Source organism: Bombyx mandarina, chromosome 07 (genome assembly GCF_030267445.1).
Source record: "Bombyx mandarina strain Sakado chromosome 07, ASM3026744v2".
Classification (NCBI taxonomy): Eukaryota; Metazoa; Arthropoda; class Insecta; order Lepidoptera; family Bombycidae; genus Bombyx; species Bombyx mandarina.
The window spans coordinates 10,650,697-10,676,989 of NC_143214.1; the positions used below are offsets into that span (position 1 = coordinate 10,650,697).

Consider the following 26,293-nt stretch of genomic DNA (forward strand, 5'->3'; position numbering starts at 1 on the left):
ATAGGAGTATTATATTTTCTTCGGTTTTAGCGCAACGTAGAGACAATAAAACCTATTTTACTCTTCAATCTTGCGTTTCGAATACTGCCTATTTCTACCGTGAAGCAGTAATGCGTTTCGGTTTGAAGGGTGGGGCAGCCGTTAGAACTATACTGAGACCTTAGAACATGTATCTCAATATCTCAAGGTGGGTGGCGGCATTTACGTTATAGATGTCTACGGGCTCCGGTAACCATTTAACACCAAGTGGGCTGTGAACTCGTTCGCAATAAAAATTAAAAAACAATACGCCCTGTCACTGCATGTCAAAGGTGTTTCCCATACAAAAGGCTAATTAGTAAATGCCCCATAATAAATCTGATAGGTTACTTTCTGATCTATAAAATCAAAACTACTCCATCAACAAGAATTCGTGATGCAACCACCGTATCAGATGATAGCCGACAAGACTTGGATAAATCATGATCTAATCAATACTGGGAGATCAAAAACTGCTCGCCGTTCCCACGAAACTGATATTGGAGTCATGATTTGCGAAATAATAGCGAGCGAACTAAGGGCCGGCACGCGAACCATACGGCCAACAGTACAGGGGTGATACGAATTATAAAGTTGTGAGGTTTATTGGGAGATGAAAGAAGTGCGTTGGTTGTTTGTTGCGTGCTGTCCTCCGTAAACCTCATCGGAGCGGTCAATATAACACTACGTATAATTACACGTTTATTCACGTCAGCGACCGCGGTGGATCGCTGCACGTTGACCACTGACTGACTAACGTATGCTGCTCATTACTATATGCACAATAACTGCATAGTAAGGTAAGCGGGGCGGGGTATCATTCCCCTACAAAGTCTTAACATTGTAACAAAAAAAAAAGTTATGGAATCGCATAATTAGCTTTTTATCATCATCAATAAACAGCATTTTTTATTTTTTTATTGCTTAGATGGGTCCACCCACTGAGCTCACAACCCACCTGGTGTGTTTAGTGGTTACTTGAACTCATAGACATCTACAACGTAAACGCGCCACCCACCTTGAGATACAATTTCTAAGGTCTCAGTATAGTTACAACGGCCGCCCCACCCTTCAAACCGAAACGCATTACTGCTTCACGGCAGAACAGGCAGGGTGGTGGTACCTACCCGCGCGGACTCACAAGTGGTCCTACCACCAGTAAAGTTTGTGACATGCATTCGGTGCATTATAGCCACTAATTTCGAAAGATTTAAAAACGCTTTGCTCGAAGAAAACGCAACACGGAATATCTTCCACTGATCGCGTGGAATTACACGGTAGACCGATGGTATCATGAGAAATCTATTAGGAAGATTCAAGGCATCTGTCAAGTATTTTATGTTCTATAATAATCACCACTGCAGCGCCATTTACCTGAAACAACGCCATTTACCTGAAGCCTACAAAAACGTGATTGGAGGGCTTGGAGGATGTCAATGTGCGTGCGGGCCGCGTGAGCGAACACCACACTCGCGTACGTCTTGACGGGTCGTATGCAAGTTTTGTAAAGTGTCACCGTATTCCGAAGGGACATTTTACTCCGCTTACAAATAATAGGATAAAGTCTGCCGAGAATTTGCCGAACAGATTTTATGTGCGGGCCGAATGTTATCGTTGCAACCAGGATGACTTCCAGGTCCAGGGAGGTCAAGTACCTTCTTGGCCGAATGTGGTTTAAAAAAGTATTTTGCGCTAGGCAGCGGCTTAGCCGTGTCTGTAGCTCTGCTTTTGTCCATGGGCGATATTGACCGCATCGGTGTTGCTCACACAATAATGCCGAACACCCGTCCGTCTTCGCAGGTGATAATATGACAAAAGTAATAAAAATTAAATAATTCCAAAACTTGCCAAATTCAAATTTATGAACCAATTCAAGTCGCGCCATCGCATTAGTCACATTAACTTTAACTGCTCATATGTCCAAAAAATCTTCTAGCCAATATCTTATTATGTTTAGAAAATATCCTAAAATAGAGGCAGCTACACGCAATTTTTTATCTTAAAGCCAACAAATAGAAGGCATTGTTCTACGATAGCTCTCAAATAAGTGTTCCCACGTGAATAACCTTCGTTTTATTCGGCCGTGATAAGGTTCAAATTTGCTTGAAAGCTAATATGTAAGATATTTACATACGGCTCAATAAATATTAAGTTACACGGCTAAATATGTGTTTTCTTTTATTTACGACCAGTGTAACGTTACAATGGAAATATACAGTAATCTCAGAAAATTTATTATTAAATATCAAATAGACAACATCTCTGACACATCCAACTTTGAATATTAGTAACAATGCTTAGAACATTACTAATCACATCACAAAATCTTCCATAACAGAAAAGTAAATAATTCGCTATTAGTAGATTTTTTTTATTATTGCTTTGATGGGTGGACGAGCTCACAGCCCACCTGGTGTTAAGTGGTTACTGGAGCCCATAGACATCCACAACGTAAATGCGCCACCCATCTTGAGATATAAGTATGCAGCGGCTTGGCTCTGCCCCTGGCATTGCTGAAGTCCATGGGCGACGGTAACCACTCACCATCAGGTGGGTCGTATGCTCGTCTGCCTACAAGGGCAATAAAAAAAAAGCAGTTATACTACTCGCCACTGTACTCTATCGCTACCCGATATTTTTTACTGGTGGTAAGACCTAAGAACATCGACCTACACGATGACCTGGGCCGCGAATCAATCCGGAAACATTTGAAGTCAGCGTCGGAACGGTACTTCGATAAAGATATGCATCATGATAATCGCCTTATCGTTGTCAGCTGTCTACTCCCCGATTGGACTAAGCACGTCCTTACGGATCCATCATATTTTTTTAATGGTGGTAGGACCTCTTGTGAGTCCACACGGATAGGTACCACCACCTTGCCTATTTCTGCCGTGAAGCAGTAATGCGTTTCCGTTTGAAGGCTGGGAAAGCCGTTGTAACTATACGGAGACTTTAGAACTCATAACACAAGGTGGGCTCTGAGCTTATCCACCCAACAATGCAAAAAAAAATGTGTAAGAAATAAAAAGGTGGTCAAAATATATTTATTACTAATATATTTATTACTCTAAGTGGGCGATCATTTCACGGGCTAATCTGTATTAAGTGGTCACTAGAACGCATAGACATCACAATCTAATTATACTATATTTGTATTACTACTTAGTAACTATACTTGAGACCTTAGAACTTATATCTCAAGGTGGGTAGCGCATTTACGTTGTAGATGTCTATGGCCTCCGGTAACCACTTAACACCAATAAAAAAAAACAATCGAATATGGCTATCTAGAAATCTCTTTTTTATTAATTTCAAACGCAACTCTTCCCTGTCCCGACCAGAAAAGATCACTACATCGCGTTCGCAAGCAGTGGAGCCTGCCACTAAATCTAGCTGCTTTCGACCAGACGTCATATATAAAAACAAAACGACTTAGACGCTTTATTGGTTCATTACTATTAATTTAGCCTATTTTGATCCACTGTTGGGCACAGGCCTCTCCCAAGGCACGCAATGCGACCCGATCCTGGGTCTCTCATCTCCGTCAGCTACCCGCTGTTCTGCGTCCTTCATCCCTCCATATCGTTACTGGTCACGGTAAATCACTACATAGTATAAAACAAAGTCGCTTTCTCTGTCCCTATATCCCTATGTATGCTTAAATCTTTAAAACTACGCAACGGATTTTGATGCGGTTTTTTTTTAATAGATAGAGTGATTGAAGGGGTAGATTTATATGTATAATAACATCCATTAAATAGTCGAGAAATCAATAATAAATTACAGTTTCCGAAGCGAAGCGAGGGCGGGTCGCTAGTTATAATATATTATAATGGTAAATTTTATAATATCATAATATCTTGCACTACATTAAAATTCACATATCAAATAATGACAAAGCGTACACGCTGCTTTTAACTTCTGTAATAACTCATTTTCACTATGCTTAGCGAATAAATGATTTCTTTCTTCTTCTTTCTTCTTTCTATAGTACCTTTATTGGTTATTGAATCGTAATTTACAATAAATCAAACCGAATAAGTTCTAATACGCGCACAGTAAGTACGCATCCATTTTTAATGCGTAGGTATACGCTTCAATTAATTAATTTTAATTAATCATCCCTTTAGAGCGTAGTAAAGTTCAGCAAATCTAAGTAATAGGACAATTTATTGACCTCTAAATTAATAGATTACATTGTTAAGACGGGTGGACGAACTCACGGCTAACCCGGTGTTAGGTGGTCACCGGAACCCATAGACACCAACCACGTTAACGCCACCATCCACCATGCAACCATCTTGAGACATGAGTTCATTATTTCGGTTCTCACAGTACAACGGTTGCCCCAACCTTCAAACTGAAACGCATTACTGCTTCACAACTTTACTAGTGGTAGGACCTCTTGTGAGACCGCACGGGAAGGTACCACCACACTGCGTATTTCCGCCGTAAAACGGAGACCTTAGACTCATTTCTCATAGTGTGTAGAGGCATCTACGTTGTTAATGTCTATGTATTCCGGTAATCGCTTTACAACATCTGGGCCGTGAGCTCGCCCAGCCATCGCAGCAATAAAAAAAGGAAATAGGAGTATTATATTTTCTTCGGTTTTAGCGCAACGTAGAGACAATAAAACCTATTTTACTCTTCAATCTTGCGTTTCGAATACTGCCTATTTCTACCGTGAAGCAGTAATGCGTTTCGGTTTGAAGGGTGGGGCAGCCGTTAGAACTATACTGAGACCTTAGAACATGTATCTCAATATCTCAAGGTGGGTGGCGGCATTTACGTTATAGATGTCTACGGGCTCCGGTAACCATTTAACACCAAGTGGGCTGTGAACTCGTTCGCAATAAAAATTAAAAAACAATACGCCCTGTCACTGCATGTCAAAGGTGTTTCCCATACAAAAGGCTAATTAGTAAATGCCCCATAATAAATCTGATAGGTTACTTTCTGATCTATAAAATCAAAACTACTCCATCAACAAGAATTCGTGATGCAACCACCGTATCAGATGATAGCCGACAAGACTTGGATAAATCATGATCTAATCAATACTGGGAGATCAAAAACTGCTCGCCGTTCCCACGAAACTGATATTGGAGTCATGATTTGCGAAATAATAGCGAGCGAACTAAGGGCCGGCACGCGAACCATACGGCCAACAGTACAGGGGTGATACGAATTATAAAGTTGTGAGGTTTATTGGGAGATGAAAGAAGTGCGTTGGTTGTTTGTTGCGTGCTGTCCTCCGTAAACCTCATCGGAGCGGTCAATATAACACTACGTATAATTACACGTTTATTCACGTCAGCGACCGCGGTGGATCGCTGCACGTTGACCACTGACTGACTAACGTATGCTGCTCATTACTATATGCACAATAACTGCATAGTAAGGTAAGCGGGGCGGGGTATCATTCCCCTACAAAGTCTTAACATTGTAACAAAAAAAAAAGTTATGGAATCGCATAATTAGCTTTTTATCATCATCAATAAACAGCATTTTTTATTTTTTTATTGCTTAGATGGGTCCACCCACTGAGCTCACAACCCACCTGGTGTGTTTAGTGGTTACTTGAACTCATAGACATCTACAACGTAAACGCGCCACCCACCTTGAGATACAATTTCTAAGGTCTCAGTATAGTTACAACGGCCGCCCCACCCTTCAAACCGAAACGCATTACTGCTTCACGGCAGAACAGGCAGGGTGGTGGTACCTACCCGCGCGGACTCACAAGTGGTCCTACCACCAGTAAAGTTTGTGACATGCATTCGGTGCATTATAGCCACTAATTTCGAAAGATTTAAAAACGCTTTGCTCGACGAAAACGCAACACGGAATATCTTCCACTGATCGCGTGGAATTACACGGTAGACCGATGGTATCATGAGAAATCTATTAGGAAGATTCAAGGCATCTGTCAAGTATTTTATGTTCTATAATAATCACCACTGCAGCGCCATTTACCTGAAGGTCATATTAGCCTTTACACAATAATTGGATTAAGAAAACCGACAAAATAATGAATAAACATTTTTACTGGTGGTAGGACCTCTTGTGAGTCCGCGCGGGTGGGTACCACCAACCTGCCTGTTTCTGCCGTAAAGCAGTAATGCGTTTCGGTTTGAAGGGTGGGGCAGCCGTTGTAACTATACTTGAGAATTTAGAACTTATATCTCAAGGTGAGTGGCGCATTTACGTTGTGGATGTCTATGGGCTCCAGTAACCACTTAACACCAGGTGGGCTGTGAGCTCGTCCACCCATCTAAACAAAAAAAAAATTTGTGTACTAGTCTATTGGTGTATTTACGGCGATAAATCATCAACTAATCAGTTTCTAGGTACTAGGTTAATAAACTAATTCATGAACTAATCAGTTACTAGGTTAGGTAGGCAGCGGCTTGGCTTTGTACCTGGCTTTACTGACGCCCAAGAGCGACGGTAACCACTTACCATCAGGTGGGCTTAACTGCTCGAGCAATAAAAACAAAAAAATACTACTCTAAGCGTAATCGATCATTTAGAAATTTTGGTTAGAGCGGAATTTATTTTTCTTCTAATACCACTGCAGACTGAAGTCCATCAAGTCTTAAGTGTATCTTAACACAGATTATCAATCGAAAAATATTTTTCGAAAAAACAGAACCTAATGAAATATTTTTGAAAGTACCCCGTTGTGTATATTCGAGTTGCTGAACAAACCAGCTCCCAGTCTACCTTACTTTAAATCATTACTGTAGACTCTGGATTGAAATGACTCACCCTAAAACATAGGGTTGTAAACTCAACTTTGTATAACAGTGCTAAATTCTGCTCTTTATCTCTCTAGTAAAAATATACCCACCGAACCGTACATATTCTTGAACTGTTTAATTAAATTTAGAAAAAAAAATCGAAGCAGTGACATCCTTGACTAAAGTATTTCAGCCGATATTCATTATGATCCGTGTAATATGTTAATCAAAGGGTTAACTTTTAGCCGAAACAGCCGTTCTCGCAAATCCGGGGAACTCTTAAAATGTTTGTAGAATTTTAATGGTCTCAACAATTTGAAAATTCGTTAATCTATCCATGATCTTTTGTTTCCCTTTTTTATTGCTAACGGCTCTCGGAGTCCATGGACATCATGAGGTGAATCCTACGCCTTGGTGCGTAAGATCGACTGAATTACGGTTTAATACTCGTTCCCTATATCCAATACAAAAGCTGCCAAAATTATTAGCACCCTCTATTATAGTTTCAAGGTACTATGTCTGAAATCCACGAAGTATCAACAAAAACCGTAAATGAACAAGTTAAACTCGGTCAATAAACATAAGAGAACGTAGATAATCTATTTAAGTACGTATTTGTATATTAAAGACTAGCGGCCCGCTCGGGTTTTTAACAAAAAATTTAACGGTATTTGACTTTGTTTTATTTTTTTAAGTAAAAGATCACTTATTGAGGCACAACGATAATAGTTAGACACACGCTGTCACGACACTTTTTGTAAATAATAATGTGTCGTAGTACATTATTTTATTCTATCATTAATAGTTTTCGCATGACACGCGATGTAAATAATATTTTAGGTAATTTTTTTACACCTACATTTATTACATTACATTATTGGAGCTTTAGTAAAGATCCCTAATTTTTTTCAAAAATGATTATGGTCTATGTCACTCGGGTATAGTGTAGCTTCCAAACAGTTAAAGAATTTTTCAAATCGGTTCAGATTCAATACAAACAAACAAACAAATCTTTCTTCTTTATAATTTTAGTATAGATTAGTTTTAATTAGGCTATGTTGAGGCTTCCACCGCTGTACAAACTTGGCAAGGGAGACACGGACGAATCACAACATTAAGCCCGTTAAGCCTTTTGTCTTTTAAGTTTAATAAACTTTATTGCACTGATGCAATTAATTGAATTTCCAATAAGTTCTATTTTAAAACCGGACTCGATCAGTTGAAACTTAATATAGCCGAACAATTACAAGTACGGTACAAAATTTAGTAATACGCGCGTTCCATTTTGCAAGAAACTCGATTTATTTTTAGTATAAACAACTTTATTTAAAAATTTACTAACACGTACAAACTTGTCGATGTAATTGTAGATTTAATTTTAATGCCTTTTTGTTGAAATTTTAACGAACTATAAGCACTTGAATTTTTTTGTTAAAATAGAATTTAAAACTTTTTATATAACATTGACCTTTGAATTGGACCTTTATCTAATTTGGTGCCCGATATATTCGTACCGCATAATCCTGATACGTAGATACCTATCGTTTTTAAGTAACAAATCTTTTAACAACAAACTAAGCATGAATTATACACGAGCAAACAAAATATTAGCCACAAATGATGTCATACGCAGTAATTAAGCTATTGCATATCTTTTATCGCCGGCTTTGATAGCGGTGACCGAATCAGGAAATTCCGTAACGAAAATAAAACCTAACATCCCCCACTCCGCCTACCATGTAGCTCGCGTTCAACACATTCACACGTTGCGCTTGTGTAGTGTTTGTGAATACGCGCAAGGCGTGACGTCGCACTGCTTGCGCATCATGAAAAGTCTGCCCATCTCTCTCTCGCGCGGTCTAGCTTATGAGCGTGAAGGTGACAGTTAAAGTTTTGCTTTTGTTAATGTTTATAAATATAGCGTGGTCTTATTTTATTATTGTTTTAATATTAAATTATTATTGTGTAATTATAATTGCATAAGCTGATAAAAAATGGTATGCAATAGCTTTACCGCGGCAGTCCCCGAGTGCCACACGTTTTTTTTTTTTAGTTTTAAAAATACTTAAATTATTTTTATATACATATTTAGTTATTTTCGTAACAGTGACCAGCTGCCTACAACCAACTTCGATGAGAATTATATACAAGACTATAGTAACAAATCAGTAAAGGACCCTTCCCGATTCCGGAATCTATGCATCGCAGCAGAAATACGAGTATCACGTAACAATATATTGAAAGTCATTGGTCTCTTAGACTAACAAATAAGGGGCGTGAGAAACTAGCACAAAGAGCTTTGCGGGTCTGCTAGTTTGATCCTAAATTGAATATACATTCCAAAGCACTTAAATCTGAACCCATTTAAAGTAAAGAAGCACCGTGGCCGTACGCAATGAGCTTTAAGCTCCACTAAAAACTAGATTTCGATTAATTCAGTTCGAATTAAAGTAATGCTTTAACGATGTGAATAATTAATTGATTTATTATGAGCTGCCTTGTTCTCTTATCTTCTGTTATTAAGAAAAACCACAATCGGTAATGCACACAAGGGTTAGAAGCACTGTAGCACAGCCAGTTCAGATGCAATTTAAGATCATTGTCCAGATTCGCCTTCAGTGTTTAGGATGCTATATTATACAGAGCAAACATAAGCCATCAATTCTTCGTTCATCTACAGTCTGTTTGATTAAATTTGTCGCATCCGGATACGTTGACGTGTGGGTGTGGGAAGTGGATATGGGAATCAACTGCCCGTCAAATTTCGGCTCAATTCGGGTGGTTTTGATAGAGTCAAGATACCATCGTTCGATTTGAATCTATGGAGGGTAGAGGTAAGGAGCACCACCTTATATAGGAGGAAAAGTGTCCAGCTGTAAACAGCAAGCTATGGTTGAAAGACTCACCAAAATAGCGCAAGTTTATGAAGTGGAAACGTTATGAACATAACAGTTTTAAGCAGTGTGCTGGGTTGTAGTGAAATTTGCTAATTTATGGCGCTGTTTTGAAATCTTCCCACTTGCTAATATGGTGCCATCTTAGCTGGCTCCTTTTCAGCAAACATTTCTTAATATACCGAGATAGTACTCCTTACTTCTATCCTCCATAGTTGGATATAAACATATTCGTTGCCTGCTTTTGGAAGATTTAAGACGTCCCAGAATTGTCATAATATATCGTGCTGCGCAATCTCATTGTGCGACTACCCACTATATCAAAATATAATGAAGACATTGGCCTTTCTGGGACATATTATTAACAAAGAGACGAGAAGTCTATGGACAAGCGATTTCTAGCTCCTGGGCTTATTTATTAATCACATAAAGGGTGGTAAATGGTTATCAAAGATCATAGGCATTAGAACGTAAATACCTCCCCCCCCCCATCCACGTTTGTTTTATTGCCCTTGTTAGCAGAGGAGCATACGGCCCATCTGATGGTGAGTAGTTACCGACGCCCATGGACGTCAGCAATGCCAGAGGCAGAGCTAAATGGTTGCCTACCGTTAAGTACTCTTCACAAGCCTTATTTGAAGAAAGGCATGTCATATGTCGAAACATGAAGTGGTCTAAGCTTCAAATTTCAATTGTAATAGTTTCAATTCAATTGTAATAGTTGTTCCGCCCATTAGACCGGACGCATTACAGTTTCACGGCAGAAATTCTTCTATATCGTTCCCTCACTACTGAGGATCGCGACCACATGCGACGTACTTCCAATGTGCTCGATCATGGGTGGCATGGACTGCATGGTACAGACTACCACCGAGTGCTTCTCTTGCTGGATCTGACCATCTGGCTGGTGTTCTGACCACGGCGCGCTTGCCTTCTATTCGACCCGTAATTATGAGTTTCTCTAATTCATGTATGGGAGACCGCATGATGTGTCCGAAGAAGCTCATAACACGTTCCCGGCAGATGGAAGAAAGCCTTTTTCGGATGTCTAGCTGCCTTAGAATGGACTCGTTTGTTCGCATGGCTATAATTACAACGGCTGCTCTACCCTTTAAACCGAAGCGCATTACTGCTTCACGGTAGAAATAGACAGGGTGGTGGTACCTATCCGCGCGGACTCACAAAAGGCCCTACCACCTGTAAAATTTCTCTGGTGAATTCTTAATTTGCCTTTAGACCGACACGAAAAGTTAGTGTTATTGTAAACCATAAGTGGCCTCTCAAGCAGCCACAATACGAACTATTTAGCGGTAGTTCGATTGAGAGTCTTGTGAAAGACCGTTCGCTCAAGTCCTAAAGGTCGTAAAACCCAAAACTAGATCACTACATTAAGAGTTTTAGAGCCTATTTTTTATTTTATTTTATTTATACTTATTGTACACAAAAAGAAAATACAATAAAAACAGATTTAAAGAATGTCTAAATACTATGTACAAAGGCGAGCTTAACTCATTCATGAGTTTTCTTCCAGCAAACCCTTTTCAGAGAGAAATACAATGTATAAGAGGGGAATAGGTATTAAAGCATGACTGTTAAAGAAAGGTTTTAAAAAAAAAACTAATATAAAATGAAAAATAAATATAAATAAGCATACATAAAACAATACTTAAATACAATTAAAGTGACCAGAAATGTTTCTTCATTTGACTCTTAAAAACTTCTAGAGAGGAACTAGCACGAATAGGTTGAGGGAGAGAATTCCATAATCGCACTGCTTGTATTGTGAAAGAGCCACTATAGCAACTACTTACGGATCCATCAGATCCAAAAACCTTTGCATTAGACGCCTTCAGCTCTAACACTAGGAGCAGGCTTAGAGACCCCGGTAACCGTACTCGTCGAACTCGACAAAGAGTTCGCCGTGCAACCTAACCCATGAATCAGCTCGCTGAGTTTTTCGCCGGATCTTCTCAGCGGGTCGCGATTCCAATCCGGTAGTATATTCATTCGCGAAGCAGCGGCTCTTGAGCTGTTAGGTCTCCTTCGGAGGTGCTCGGGTAGATGTTAGCAAATCCCACCCCTCCTGGCTGAGCCTTTGCTCGCCCACATGTCCTGGTGCAACCGGAAAGGCCTCCGGGCCACCAGTAATCTTTCAATCATAAAAAAAAGCTTTTTTTTGTTGAAAGCCGAAAATTCCTTTCGGTATTGTAACAACACAATAACAGGCCGGTCGCGATTTCACGATCTACAGCTATCTACAACTATTGATCACGACTACATCGATGCAAACGAACAATAGAACCGATATAGCAAAGCCAAAATTACGCAACCGCTATAAACGGTCAAACACGTTATTTACTCGAGAGCTTTTAAAAAGCTTTCTAAAGTTCAAATATTTACCAGTAGAGCTTGTGTAGAGCTGCCTTAGTCGTATAACAAAGTTTACTGTTATAATGCAAAATTAAATCAGAATAGACATTTGAGTCGCGTAATGTATTCCAATGGACATTTCAACGTTCATTTTAAATAAATAAGTGTGTACAACGAAAACTGACCTTTAGTGTTACTGGCCATTCTCTGGCGCTGTACTATTGTGGGAATATCTAATAAGGTCGGATATGGCTTTGACATTCGAAGTGCAGAAAAAAATCAACAGTATATAAACGATTTTCATGTGTTTATAACCGTTGTAGTCAGACTGAGACTTATAATGAATGTCTAAAGACGGGCGGCGGTATTAACGTTGTTGTAGTCCATGGACGTCTCCTCAAAATTCTGTGGACCGCGCACCGTACGAACGGTTCGATACTGAAAGAGCTCAACATCAAGGAGAGACTATCGTCAACAGTCCAAATACGAATCCTCAAGTTCTTCGGGCACATCAGTCGTAATGGGGACTCCATTGAGCGGTTGGTGGTGCAAGGGAAAGTCGAGGGCAAAAGATCTCGCGGACGATCTCCATCCAACACGATGGACCGAATTCATAAAATCTGTGACTCACTATAAAACATTGCTCTCACACTGCGAAACATCGTGCCACATGGCGTTGCATCGCGAGAGCATCGGTATCGCAGGATCCGACTGATGCATGACCACGACCACTCTGTGTACGAATAGGAAGAAGAAGTCTATGGACTCTAATAACCACTTTGACACCAGATGGACCGTGAGATCGTCAACTTATCTTAGGAATAAAAACAAAATAAAAAATTACACAATATTTACACAATGTTTACCTTAAACATTGTTGCGTATAAAAACTATTAATCAAAGTCATCGTGGCCTAAAGGATAAGGCACACGGGGCCCGTGCCCAGGGCCCCCATTCTCAGGGGGGCCCGTAAGACCGACAATTTCTCTCACACGTTTATTCTCAAAACATTTTTGTCGGGCACATTACACTTTTTTCACAGATCAGTAGTCAGAAGGTATTTACAAGGCATATACTGTGCCTATAATAGAAGATTTTGCTCAACAGAAATCCCGAAAGAAACCGTTATCGAAATCGTAACCAAAAAACATTAATATCATTAATGACATATTATATCATACTGTATTTGATTACCTATAATAAATGGTCATACTACTCAGTAAAAAAATGTTATTATAATTCGCTTTTTTTACTTTCCAAAAGGGCCTCAAATACTTGTGTGCCCAAGGGCCCCATCCTAGTTTAAGGCGTCCCTGGGTGCATTCATATCTAGAGATGCACCGTGTTCTAATCCCGCTGGCCAATACCAAGTACAAATTTTTCTAATGAAATACGTACTTGGATGGCGGCATTTACGTTGTAGATGTCTATTGGCTCCGGTAACCACTTAACACCAGGTGGGCCGTGAGCTCGTCCACAAAACTAAGCAATTATATGAATGATTCTGTGGTAATGAAGGACTCTGACTGACGAATTTTATGTTAGTTTAAATCAATACCGCTATGACATGTCCTTCTTCAAACGAGGCTTATGGAGAGTAGTTAACGGTAGGCAGCAGCTTGACTCTGCCCATGGCATTGCTGAAGTCCATGGGCGATGGTAACCACTCACCGTCAGGTGGACCGTATGCTCCTCGACTGTCTACAAGGGCAATAAAAAAAACGAGGGCTGAAACGTTATTTTGTTTAAGCGACATTTCGCTCAATTACAAGGATATATGTGGCGTATTAAAGATTTATTTGTTATTAGCATCAACAGTTCGATATTTTTAATTGAACTTCAATTAAGTTTACTCCATTCAAATACTTAAAGAAGTTTTTATGGTTATAATATACTTAATTATTTTTAAGTATTTTAAGTGTATTTTTTCCAAATTTTAAACTTTATACGGCTCTCCTGTAATGTTACAAAAATGTCGCTTGTACCAAATAACCTTTCACTACTCGACAATATGATTTTTCATTTTCACTAATTTTCTCGGCGTATCAACTTATTTTTGTTTTGTAGGTAGGTATGCGTATTTTACGAAAACTAAGAATCTACGTGACAGTTGATTATTAAAATAAACAACATGCATTTATGTATCTATATATTAATACGTGAAGCAAAAACTTTGTATCCCTTTTTACGAAAATTGCGCGGACGGAGGAGTATGAAATTTTCCACACTTATAGAGAATATAGAGAGAAGTGAACAATGTTAATATTTTTTTAAATAATGCATAAAAGATACATTAAATCAATAAAGAAAACATTACACACACTACATACCATGTATTTGACGCACACACGCATGCATACTATTTATTGTCAAACTTTTGTTCTTGACGTCTGTTGTCAAATTGAGATTAAATATTGTTTGTCTTTGTTAATATTTTTATAGTGTAGTCTTGGCGAAATTTGTGATTATAGAAGTATAAAATAAAATCATAATAGTGTACAAGCTTACAATTCCAATTAATTATTGTCGAATTTCGACTACTGCGGGACCTCTAGTCTAAATTTAAAGTATGATAAAATTGATCAGCTTATACAAAAACTGTCACCCATGCGATTAACAACATCAAACCCTGTATTCCGTAAGATATTCTGTAAGTATAAATCTCATTCTCTCTTTTTCTTTCCCGATTGTAACAAAAACAAAACTTGCCGAGTTTTTGCAAATAAATATGGAAATCGATTTTTTTCCTTTAGAGCTACTGAATTTCGAATATTGTTTTTTTTTATATGTCTTAAATGGGTAAAAGACATGTTTTCTCGAACATTTTATTCGGGTGTATATGTTGATAATTTTCTATAAGTAACATTTGAAGCACGCTCAAAAAAAACATACGCTATGTGGAAGTTGTTAAACATGAAGCTTTTGTATTACCAGTTTTGATTTCGATTCATATCTTTCCCTCACAAAAAGAAAAAATAAAAACGTTTCATTAAATAATATAAACAAACCTTAACAAATTAGGAAATTATCAACATTTACTTAACAGCGTCGAATAAGTTATTTGATTTTTATTTCTTCGATATTTTCGTGCACGCGACTGGTAACACCATTACTTTATACGAGAAGTTATTAATGTCCGAATCTTTTACTGCTTAAGCAGATCACAAAATACACTCATAATACCAACGATAAAAATTCAAATGACAAAATTAAATGTAACCTACCTATAAAATGGTCTCCTTTTTCCGTACTGACTTGTAAAAGAGATTTCTCGGCATTTTCAATGCGATGCCATTCCAGAGGGATCGCACAACATCAAAACACACTATACACAATGAACACTTAAACACTCGCACACATTATAGAACACAAATGATTTTTTTTAATAAATCAAACTTGCGTCAAGCGTTTTGTGACCTGAATTTTACGCAATAGAAGGCTGAGAACTGAGTTGGTTGGCTGCGCGCGCGCCTGAGGTATGCGACCGCCGATGTGTGAGTGAGCGAGCGTACAGTCACGCACACATATCGAGCGTGCACGGTTTTTGTCGATGTCCACGGGGCAAATAAACTCAGTGGCGAAGCATTGTAACTTTAAATTTTTTTGATAATTTCGAAATGACAGCTGGATGATGTTTTGAATAGGTTAGCGACCGGGACTCTGGATTCTATAATAATCCCGGTGGTAGTCCGATGATTTTTTTATTTTTTGCGTTCAAATCTGAAGTTCTTAATTTTGATCCATTAAAAATGTAATTTTTAAGACTACTTTTAATTATTTCCATAATATTTTGTAAATATATTAACTTGCATACATAACATTTTCCTACACCGTTTTCATAGCTTCGAATTTATGCCCTACCTGAAAGTAATTGATAAAATCAAAAAAGTTAATATTTAATCATTTACATTCACATGAATTCCAAGTTACAACGCTCGTACACTGCACCGAAGTTTTTCTGAAAGCTGCTGGTCGATGTCCCGCTAGTGAAACGCAAGCTCAACTCTCCTATCCCTTTTCAACACCAATAAAACCACGGATTAGAAAGAGACGGCTTTATTTTTTAAGTTCAACTGTAAATTTGCAAAACTTGATGTGGTCGTACCACGTAATACTGTCGAAGAGAGTTACAATCGTTTTCTTATAACCCGGCTTATTTCAAAATGAGTTTGATTCGATTCTGCTGTTAAATACGGAGAGCGCATCTGAAAAGTCGGATTGGCGATACAGCCTTTTGCGAGTTTTATGAATAGAAGGTTAATTAGACATCACATAAGTTGGTCGGCTAATTTCCGTTGCTACAAATCAAAATATTCTTTTATATTTTAAAGAAAAATATATACATATTATATATTTTTAGCATTTCATAGCATTTTTTTTATTGCTTAGATGGATGGACGAGCTCACAGCCCACCTGGTGTTAAGTGGTTACTGGAGCCCATAGACATCTACAACGTAAATGCGTCACCCACCTTGAGATATAAGTTTTAAGATCTCAGTATAGTTACAACGGCTGCCCCACCCTTCAAACCGAAACGCATTACTGCTTCACGGCAGAAATAGGCAGAGCGGTGGTACCTACCCACGCGGACTCACAAGACGCCCTACCACAAGTAAGAAGATATTTTTTAACTTAATATTCAAAATATCACGTTCTCTTTCACCGTTACTGAGCTTTATTCAAATGTCAATTGAAATATTCATTTCGCTTTTCAACCGTAGAGCCGTAGAGACAACCTTTCTGCTAATTTCTCCTTACAATTTACCTTCCATTTACTGCTTAATATTATTATTTGTGACGTATTGTAGGATTGCAGTTTTCAAGTCTAACCACAATCATGGCACAAAAATTTCAAATATTCCACTGAAACACAGACAAACACGCATGTATAATGATAACTTATATCTATCTATATTAGTGGCCCGCAAGCTTTCTAGTTTCACCAGGACAGCTGGGGGAGCAAAGGCTCAGCCAGGAGGGGTGGGATTTGCAAATAGCCGCTCGAGCAAGCACACAATACGTACATTCGCTTTTTGTCTTTACACACTGTGTCAAAATACACAACGTGCAAACTTAAAACGATTCTGAGAACGCTAGCGTCGCATTTGAAGCGGTACACCTATTTAATATTTATACAGCGTTCGACTAACGCCTGTCCCACAGAAACTGTAATTTGTTAAGCCGATGTTTTCAATAAAAACAATTACGTAATATTGTAACTCTAATTATCGAACTAGCTCGGGCACGCGACTCCGCGTCCCTATAATGCGAACAAGTTTACTTAGAAATACATTTAGGTGGAAAACGTATGCGGATAAACAAGGTCATTGCAGTCTATATAAACATCGCAACGAATACAGACACTTTGATTTAGCGGCTTGGCTCTGCCCCTAGCATTGCTGAAGTCCATGGGCGTCGGTAACCTCTGACCATCAGGTGAGCCGTATGCTCATCAACCTACAAGGGCAATAAAAAAAACCGTGTGATGAATTTTTTTAATGAAAACCGCCGCAATTATCATCGTAAACCTACCAGAATATTCGGTAGTGCACACAAAAATGCTTATAATTTTGTTTATTACAATTATATATCAAATAAAAATATCTTCTACCTTAATTCAAGGTGTTTTTCAAACAGCACAGGCAAGGAAAAATTTACCGTTAATGGAAGTTCTCTCTCTTGTATATGTGGTCCTCATTACACTCTCCATAAACAAACACGTTCACAGTTGATTCCTCATACATCATGAAATTCTCCTCTACTGCATAACGTACGATAATTTAAATAATCTCGTGACTTTCTCTTGTATTAACACATCATCTCGATTTTTTAGTTAATGGCTTATTATAGCCGAACTCCAATTGCGCTTAACAGATAATTTTAGGTGATTGCTTGTATGCAACGAATAGAACCTCCCTCTTTTTTTGAAGTAAATTAATGATAAACATCCAATCTCAATCGCTCAACCAACGAGACGAGATTTACAGCTATTAATCTAATATTGTTTTTTTTTCTCCTACCTATGCTGATAGCCTTGAGAGGCAATTTTAGCTTCGCCCTAACATGTAGGTGAGCTCACGGGACTCAAACCTGACGACGTTGCTAACACGAACCCTAGCAAGAGCCGTGCTTCGCAGAATCTACCACCGGATCGGAAACGCGACCCGCTGAGAAGATCCGGCGAGAAACTTAGTGGGCTGTGTCTGTGGGTTAATTTATTTGTCGATAAAAATTGAGACCCTAGAACTCATATCTCAAGGTAAGTGGTGGCATTTACGTTGTAGATGTCTATGGGCTCCGGTAACCACTTAACATCAGGTGGCCGTGAGCTTGTCCATCCACCTAAGCAATAAAATAAAAAAGTGACACTTCGACTTGATTTCGGCCGATCCCAGGAACCACTTATTCTCAGGTGAACCGTGAGCTAATTACAATAAAAAACAAGTTATACCTAAAAACTTAATACTTAAAAAACCACATTCAATAATAAATATAGGACCATTACCTACCAACGCTGATTTAACAAAACGGTATTGTATGAGACATTCTTCATCGACTGTCCTTGTCTGACGACCTCGAAACGCCAACAACGAAAAGAGACGGCGCGATTGAAAGAACCATTGCCTTATCGTTCATTCCAGAAATAACTCTCCCATAGATTGGGAGGCAGAAGGACTATGCGTATGGAATGCGAAAAGTATGCGGGCGCATATTACATGCGTTCGTCATCTGTCATTAGCGTTATGCGGCATTTTGACCGACTTAAAGAAGGATGGGGCTCTCAATTCCACTGTTTTTTTTAATTTATAATTGTACCTCAGAACTCTCTTTTTCTAGGGAATCCAATTATGATATATTTTTTTTAAATATAATAATATAATGCTTCTCGTCCTATTTAAATTTTATTAAGATCTGACCAGTATTTTGAGTTAGTTATCTTTAATAATTGACTTCGACTACATTGATGAGGTACTAATTTTGTTTTGATGAAGTCAGTTTTGTTTTTTTATAATAATAAAAAATCATTATTATTTTGAATGACATTAATTTTTCTGGGACTATATAGGTGAGTAATATGTGTGTCTTCACTTAGACATATCATATAATGCCACATCACTCGTATATCACATATCACTCGCTCACGCGATTATGCAATAAAAAAGCTCTTAACTTATCGGATAATTATTATTACAAAACAAACGAACGCGTTGATGTCTTTTATACGGAGCACGAAAAATCTATACAACTCTACTAATGATTAAACAATACATTACCATATACATATCGACGTTTAAAAGGCAAACGTGACTAAGCGACAATGCGTGAACTTTACAGTAGACTAATTTAAAGTTGAAATACCTGAAAACAAAACTTATTTTAACGAATCCAGCTAGTAGCTGTACGATTGAAATGATTTTAATAGACTAAGAAATATATTTTTTTTGCGCATCGAATATGGTTATTGCCTATCATTTATGTACAAAGCAGTTATTGTCGCTTAATCACGTTTGCCTTTCAAGCGTCGATATATTTATCTGCTTACTAGTTATAGAGAAGAACGTACACATACAGCATGGATGAGTGAGTAAGGGAGAGCCCAATTGATTGTAAGTGATTACCATCGTGAATGCCAATGTTAATTGCTTTGATGAAGGACTGCAGTACCCGTAAGAGTTTTATGAACACCGAACCGTCTAAAATACTTCACGACTCACCTGATATTAATTGGCTACCGAGGCCCACAACACGTTTTTTTTATTGCTTAGATGTGTGGACGAACTCTCAGCCCACCTGGTGTCAACTGGTTACGGTAGCCTATAGACATCTACAACGTAAAAACCGCCACCGATCTTGAAGTATGAGTTCTAAGATCTCTATAGTTATTACGGCTGCCCCACCCTTCAAACCGAAACGCATTACTGCTTTACGGCAGAAATAGGCAGGGTAGTGGTTTCTACCCGCGCGGACTCACAAGAGGTCCTACCACCAGTAAAACGATCCATAAAGCTCTCACCGAATAGAAGCTACAGAGAGCAGTGGTCAAGTGCAATGCTAGTTACGCAATGCGGAGGTGACAAAGTTCTTCACTGTGTGAGGAAAAACTCTGGAAACTTAATATAGCTCAAAGAAGAATGTTCAAAACGTTTTTAAATAAATCGTTTAGGTTGTGACATAGGTTTGACATTTTTCTAATGAAATACGTACTTAACAAATGCTCACGATTGGCTTCCGCGGTGAAGGAATAGCATCGTGTAATAAAAATCAAAGGTAGGACCTCTTATGAGTCCGCACAGGAAGGTACCACCACCCTGCCTATTTTCTGTCGTGAAGCAGTAAAGCGTTTCGGTTTGACGGGTGGGGCAGCCGTTGTAACTGTACTGAGAATGTACCTTACAACTCATATCTCTAGGTGGATGGCGGCATTTACGTTGTATATGTCTATGGGCTCCGGTAACCACTTAACACCAGGTGGGCTGTGAGCTCGTGCCCCAACCTACACAATAAAAATTAAAAAACTCGCAAATATTTAATCTTTGCCCCAATGTATTCTGTATCAAATAACAAATGTTGCATCTACACTTTATGTACTCATTGTAGAGAGTCGTACTATAAAATAGATTCTTAAATACATATAATAATTATAAAAATAAATTTAAAATATTATAATTTACATATAAAATATAAATATAATAGAAAAAACTCTTTTTTTATAATAATATAATAATAATAAGCGGTTACAACATCTGTGTCGGTTTTCTTTCTTCACATTACAAGGTATGCAACTTAACGAAAATGGTGCTCTAAGCGTGCGGGTTTGAACTTGCTTGTTATTTAAGCAAGAACGTCACAAAGATCGATGAATAGACCGTGTAGACCATGTAAATTTCAGACTACGTATTTATCAAGTACTAGCGACCCGCCCTCGCTTCGCTTCGGAAACATTAAAACACACATGAAACAAAAAAATAATAATAAAAAAGTAGCCTATGTTCATCAGGGACAATGTCGGCTTCTAATGGAAAAAGAATTTTTCAAATCGGTCCAGTAGTTTCGGAGCCTATTCGAAACAAACAAACAAACAAATCTATCCTCTTTATAATATTAGTATAGAAAAACTGCATTACTCAGACGCTTTCGTCTCTTTTTTAAACACGTTTATCTACAAAAAATGGTTGGTTTCATCATCATCTCAGCTTATAGCTATCCACTGAACAAGCTATCTTCTCCAATCGATCTACAGTGCGGTCGATCCGTTACCACCAGCATCTAACATTCACTAGGTCGTAAGCCCATCTGGTAGGTGGCCATCCCACGCTTGCCAGTTTTTACTGGTGGTAGGACCTCTTGTGAGTCCGCACGAGTCCTACCGTGCCTATTTCTGCCGTGAAGCAGTAATGCGTTTCGGTTTGAAGGGTAGGGCAGCCATTGTAACTATACTTGAGACCTTAGAACTTATATCTCAAGGTGGGTCGCGCATTTACGTCGTAGATGTCTATGAGCTCCAGTAACCACTTAACACCAGGTGGACTGTGAGCACATTCACCCATCTAAACAATAAAAAAAAACATAGTTCCATTCAAGAGTCTTTCTGCGCCACCGGCCGTTCGATCTTCGTGCTATGTGGCCTGTCCACTACCACTTTAGCTTACTAATCCTACGGGCCAAATCAGCAATTTAGATTCTTTAACGGCTCTCCTCCTTTCTAACTCGATTAGTTTGTCCAACATTAAAAACTGCGCTGTCGACAAGTCTAAGTAAGTCTAAGTAATCAAGTCTAAATAAGGTAACGGATTGCCTCGCAACATTCGTCATATGAACAAACTGAAAACTGAACTTGCTCGCTAAGCAGTCAATATTATTTGAAAATATACGAGTAGGTATGTAGGTATGCACGTCTTCATGTTTAACATTCGTATGTGCTTGCAAAATTATGAAATTTATAAAAATGGCATTAAATAATGTAATTCATATTAAATTTGAAAATTGCTACTGTTTTTTTTTCATACCTAAACCTTAGAGGGTTATGCCAGCGTAACCTGACGAGAAGGTGGGCTCATGGGGCTCTAACCAGAGAACGTTGCTAACCTAGACCTACTAAGAGCAGTGCTTCGCAGAATCTACCACCGGATCGGAAACGCGACGCACTTTTAACAGTAGAACGGCTGTCCCGCCCTTCAAACCGAAACGCATTACTGCTTCACGGCAGAAATAGACAGGGTGGTGGTACCTACCCGTGCGGACCCACAAGACGTCCTAACACCAGTATTAAAGGTAGGTTTCGATAATAAAATGTATTTGTGTTTTTGTATTTGTATTCGTGTTTCCTAAAGGCTGTCTTACTTCGCGATTTCCCATCTAAACGATATAATAGTAAAGCCCACTCAATCTAACCGTAACAAGCGACCAAAAAACCTATTCGGATATCGTCGACGTTCGGAACCCAAACAACAGATGGCGCTGCTCGTTCACTAACTATTGTAAAAAAAAACACAATACGTTTTTAATCAACACGCCTATTTGTAGTCCAACAAGCCATCCCAACGAATGTGAAACAAAACAAAAAAACAAACAGACGGACGAGAGGCCGGTGTCAGATTCCGCGCCCCCTCGTTACACCGACGTCATTAAGTCGGTCCTAAACAAACCGCGCCACAATAGCAATAGTTCCTAAGGAGACATGTAGTGGCGATTCTATTAAGCGCTTGCTCTTTGCCGAATATAATGTTTCGGTGAAGAGAAATATAATACTATATGTTATTAATTCTATTATTTTTATTACTTTGATGAGTGAACGCGCTTACGGCCAATGTTAATGGAGCCTAACCAGCACCCCATCTACAGCACGCAGCTATTACACGCTTAGCGGTAGGTAGCGGCTTGGCTCTGCCCCTTGCAATGCTGAAGTCCATGGGCGACCGTAACCACTCACCATCAGGTAGACCGTAAGCTCGTCTGCCTACAAGAGCAATAAAAAAAAATTACACCTCTAATACTAGAAGCAGGCTTCTTATTCTTGCTTCGGTTTCCTCAATAGTGAGGGTCGTGACCACCTCCTCGCAACAAGAGTTTATTTCGGATCATTCAACGGCCGTCTGGTGTAGTGGTAAGTGACATGGTCACTACACAAGGGGGTTGCGGGGATATTTGTATGATAAATATAAATGTCTTTTCCAGGGTTATGGATGTATATTAAATATATGTATGTGTATAATAAAAATCTTACATTTATTTCCGTTATCTGGTACCTGTAACACAAGTTCTTTACGAAATTATCACGGGACCAGTTAACGTGGCGTGATTGTTGATAAATATTTATTATTATTATTATTATTCCACGCCATTTGCCTCTATCTGCCGCCGAGTGTAGAGCATCGTGAACTGTGGTGTCGAGGGTAGTGCGGATCTGATCAGTCCAACGTATCGGACCCTTACCTCGTGGTCTTCTTCCGTCCACCTTGCCAGTCACCATTAGAAGCAGGCACAGCCACCAAAACTTAAGTCAATAACATCAACCCACTGAATTTCTCGCCGGATCTTCTCAGCGGGTGACAATTCCATTTTGGTAGTAGGTGCATTCGCGAAGCTCCTGGTCCCGAGCCGTTAAATCTCCTTTAAAGGCGCTCGGGCAGCTGTTCGCGAATATCACCCAGCCTGGGTGAACCCGTGCTCGCCTACCTATCCTGGTGAAACTCGAAAGACCATCGGACGACCAGTAGTCTTTCCTTCCTAAAAAAATAGATGGTTGGACGAATGGTGTGGTATTTATTACATTCATATCATTCTATCGTTTCCAGTAATAAAATATGAAACTTGGAAAATACATTTTTTCTCAAAGACTCTGAATTAAGACCCATTAAATAGGGTAGGTACATTTGGTGATGAATGGTCCTTACCGCTCATGGATCATGAGCAATGCTGTCGCTGCCTTCTGTTCACCGCTAATCGTCTATCAAGCCATTTAGGTAATTATAAGACATGGGTACGCGATATTTTTGAACTAAGTATAGCTATTTCAATTCACATCACAGCCTATTTTTGCCACGAATCAGTCATCAGTTCTTCTAAACGATAGAATAACTATTCAATATCATATCAACTTCGATCTCATTTATCAAACTACGCCACTGCATACAATTGGAGAAAGCTCTACCTTCAAAGCGCACAGGTTAAACAAGGACAAGTTAAATACATTCCCAAAAAAGAACTTCGAAAAATAATGTCAACTATATAATAACGAGAGTTAAACATGAAATGGGTACACTTAATTAGCTAAATGAAGCATTTAAGCCGGCAACACGGATTCCGATCCTGTCGGGAGTAATGGCGCTCTCTGTAACAATCAGTGAGAGCGAACCTCTTAGAAACGACGCCGTGTGTGGCGGATTCATATTTTGAATGGTTTTTCGTAGTGTGCTTATGCTATTGTAACGTTTCCATTGCGTTTTAGTGCTGTACTTTTCGTTACTGAGTTTTCATTTGTTCACTCACAGGACGACTGCTGTTTTTTTTTTTTTTCCTACCTATGCTGATTGCCTTGAGGGGCTATTTCAGCTTCGCCCTAACGTTTGTGGGTGAGCTCGCGGGGCTCAACCGGAGAGTTGCTAACACCGACCCTAGCAAGAGCAGAGCTTCGCAGAATCTACCACCGGATCGGAAACGCGACCCACTGAGAAGATCCGGCGAGAAACTCAGTGGGCTACACTGCTGATAGAACGGTATCACATAACAATTAAAGCCGCAAAATATATGAATTTTTGCAGTTTAAGCTGTTCAATTATTTTGTGGGACCGCGAGTTGATAATGCTAAGCCTATATATGCCCCAAACAAGACACGACTTTTATTTTGACGGATGAAATAGCCATAGTAAAGTTTAACTTAGAAATCGACCGAATTACGTAACGTACAAGAGGTAAACCTACTCCTAAGAGAGCAGTGTGCTTAGTCCGAATTTTTTAACATTCTCGATAGCGTAAAAGCTAACTCAAATACCAAGTACCCTACCAGAAAATATTAGTTGGCAATACGCTAAAGTATTTTTTTTTCCTACCTACGCTGATAGCCTTGAGAGGCTATATCAGCGTTGCCCTAGCGTGTAGGTGAGCTCTCGAAGCTTAAGCCGGAGGTGTTGCTAATACTGGCCCTAGCAAGAGCAGTGCTTCGTAGAATCCACCATCGGATCAGAAACGCACCCACTGAGAAGATCCGGCGAGAAACTCAGTTTGCTGTGTCTATGGGTTAATTTACTCGCCGACGGATTCAGCGAGAACGGCGACCAGTGCTTGAGGTACCTAAAAGCACCGTTAATGGATCAGGAGGATCCGTAATGACGCGTTTAGGGCGACGTCGACTGTTTACCATTCGGTCCACAGGATCGGGTACGAAAAAGTTATAGTTAGAGACCGCTGCACTTCGGATCGGTGCATCTCTTAATCGCCTGCAACACTCACGGAAAGGGTTGGAGCGATGCTATCCAAATCCACCATACAACCAAACAAAAAAATACAAACCAAAAATCGCCAATAATGTGGAAGTGTGAAATTAAAACAGCTTTTACGGTTTAGTCTTGCGTTTATTATTATTAATAGAAATTTCAGCGGGTACTAATATTTTAAAGTTTTTGTGATCACGGACGACTAAGGTATATAATGCTATTCGTTGACATTTCAATGTCAGTTGTCACATTAAATATGATGCACTAGAGATGGAATCGAAAAAAATGCAATCGACCGCAGTGCATCGCGTGTGACAGGCAGTGTATGAAGATTCACTTTATACAATCGAAAACAAACACTCGGACTCCCCCTCCCTCGCTTGCACCCTCGACCCCCTCCTCCAGCATCGCCATATGATTGATGGCCACTCAAAGGGCCGACACGCATATAAAATTAAACATAAAACTCTTAGCCATTGAGTTAACGATTCGAATAAAGGATCCAATAGGTTTGTAAGACAAAGGGTACGTATTTAGTATAAAAAATATTATTGCGTAAAACATCCAATCAAATCGTTTCATTTTAATTTTATTTTGTTCCCAAGACATAATCTTATTATTATTTGTTCGTTTTTAGAATAACTCCTAACCGTAGACCATAACCGTTTCGCGCCAGAAATAGGGATTGTGGTTATATAATATACCCGTATGGACTTCTAATTCGACCTACGATCAGGAAAATACACCACTGTGTTTAGTGCGAGTTTTTTAACGTTCTCGTATAGCGTAAAGGTAACTCATATTTGTATGCAGTTTGGAACAGCGCCC

General features: G+C 39.1%; 1 protein-coding gene across 2 annotated transcripts in view; it reads right to left on the reverse strand.

The window, feature by feature from the left end:
- The window catches only part of Fbxl7 (F-box and leucine-rich repeat protein 7), a 308,189-nt gene extending 292,658 nt beyond the window's left edge, over positions 1 to 15,531 (reverse strand). For both annotated transcript variants that reach the window (XR_016323339.1, XM_028169497.2), the window contains exon 1: positions 15,256 to 15,531. The gene's annotated coding sequence lies outside the window, so the exon portion shown is untranslated. The remainder of the gene's footprint in view (positions 1 to 15,255) is intronic.
- Positions 15,532 to 26,293: the final 10,762 nt, after the last annotated feature.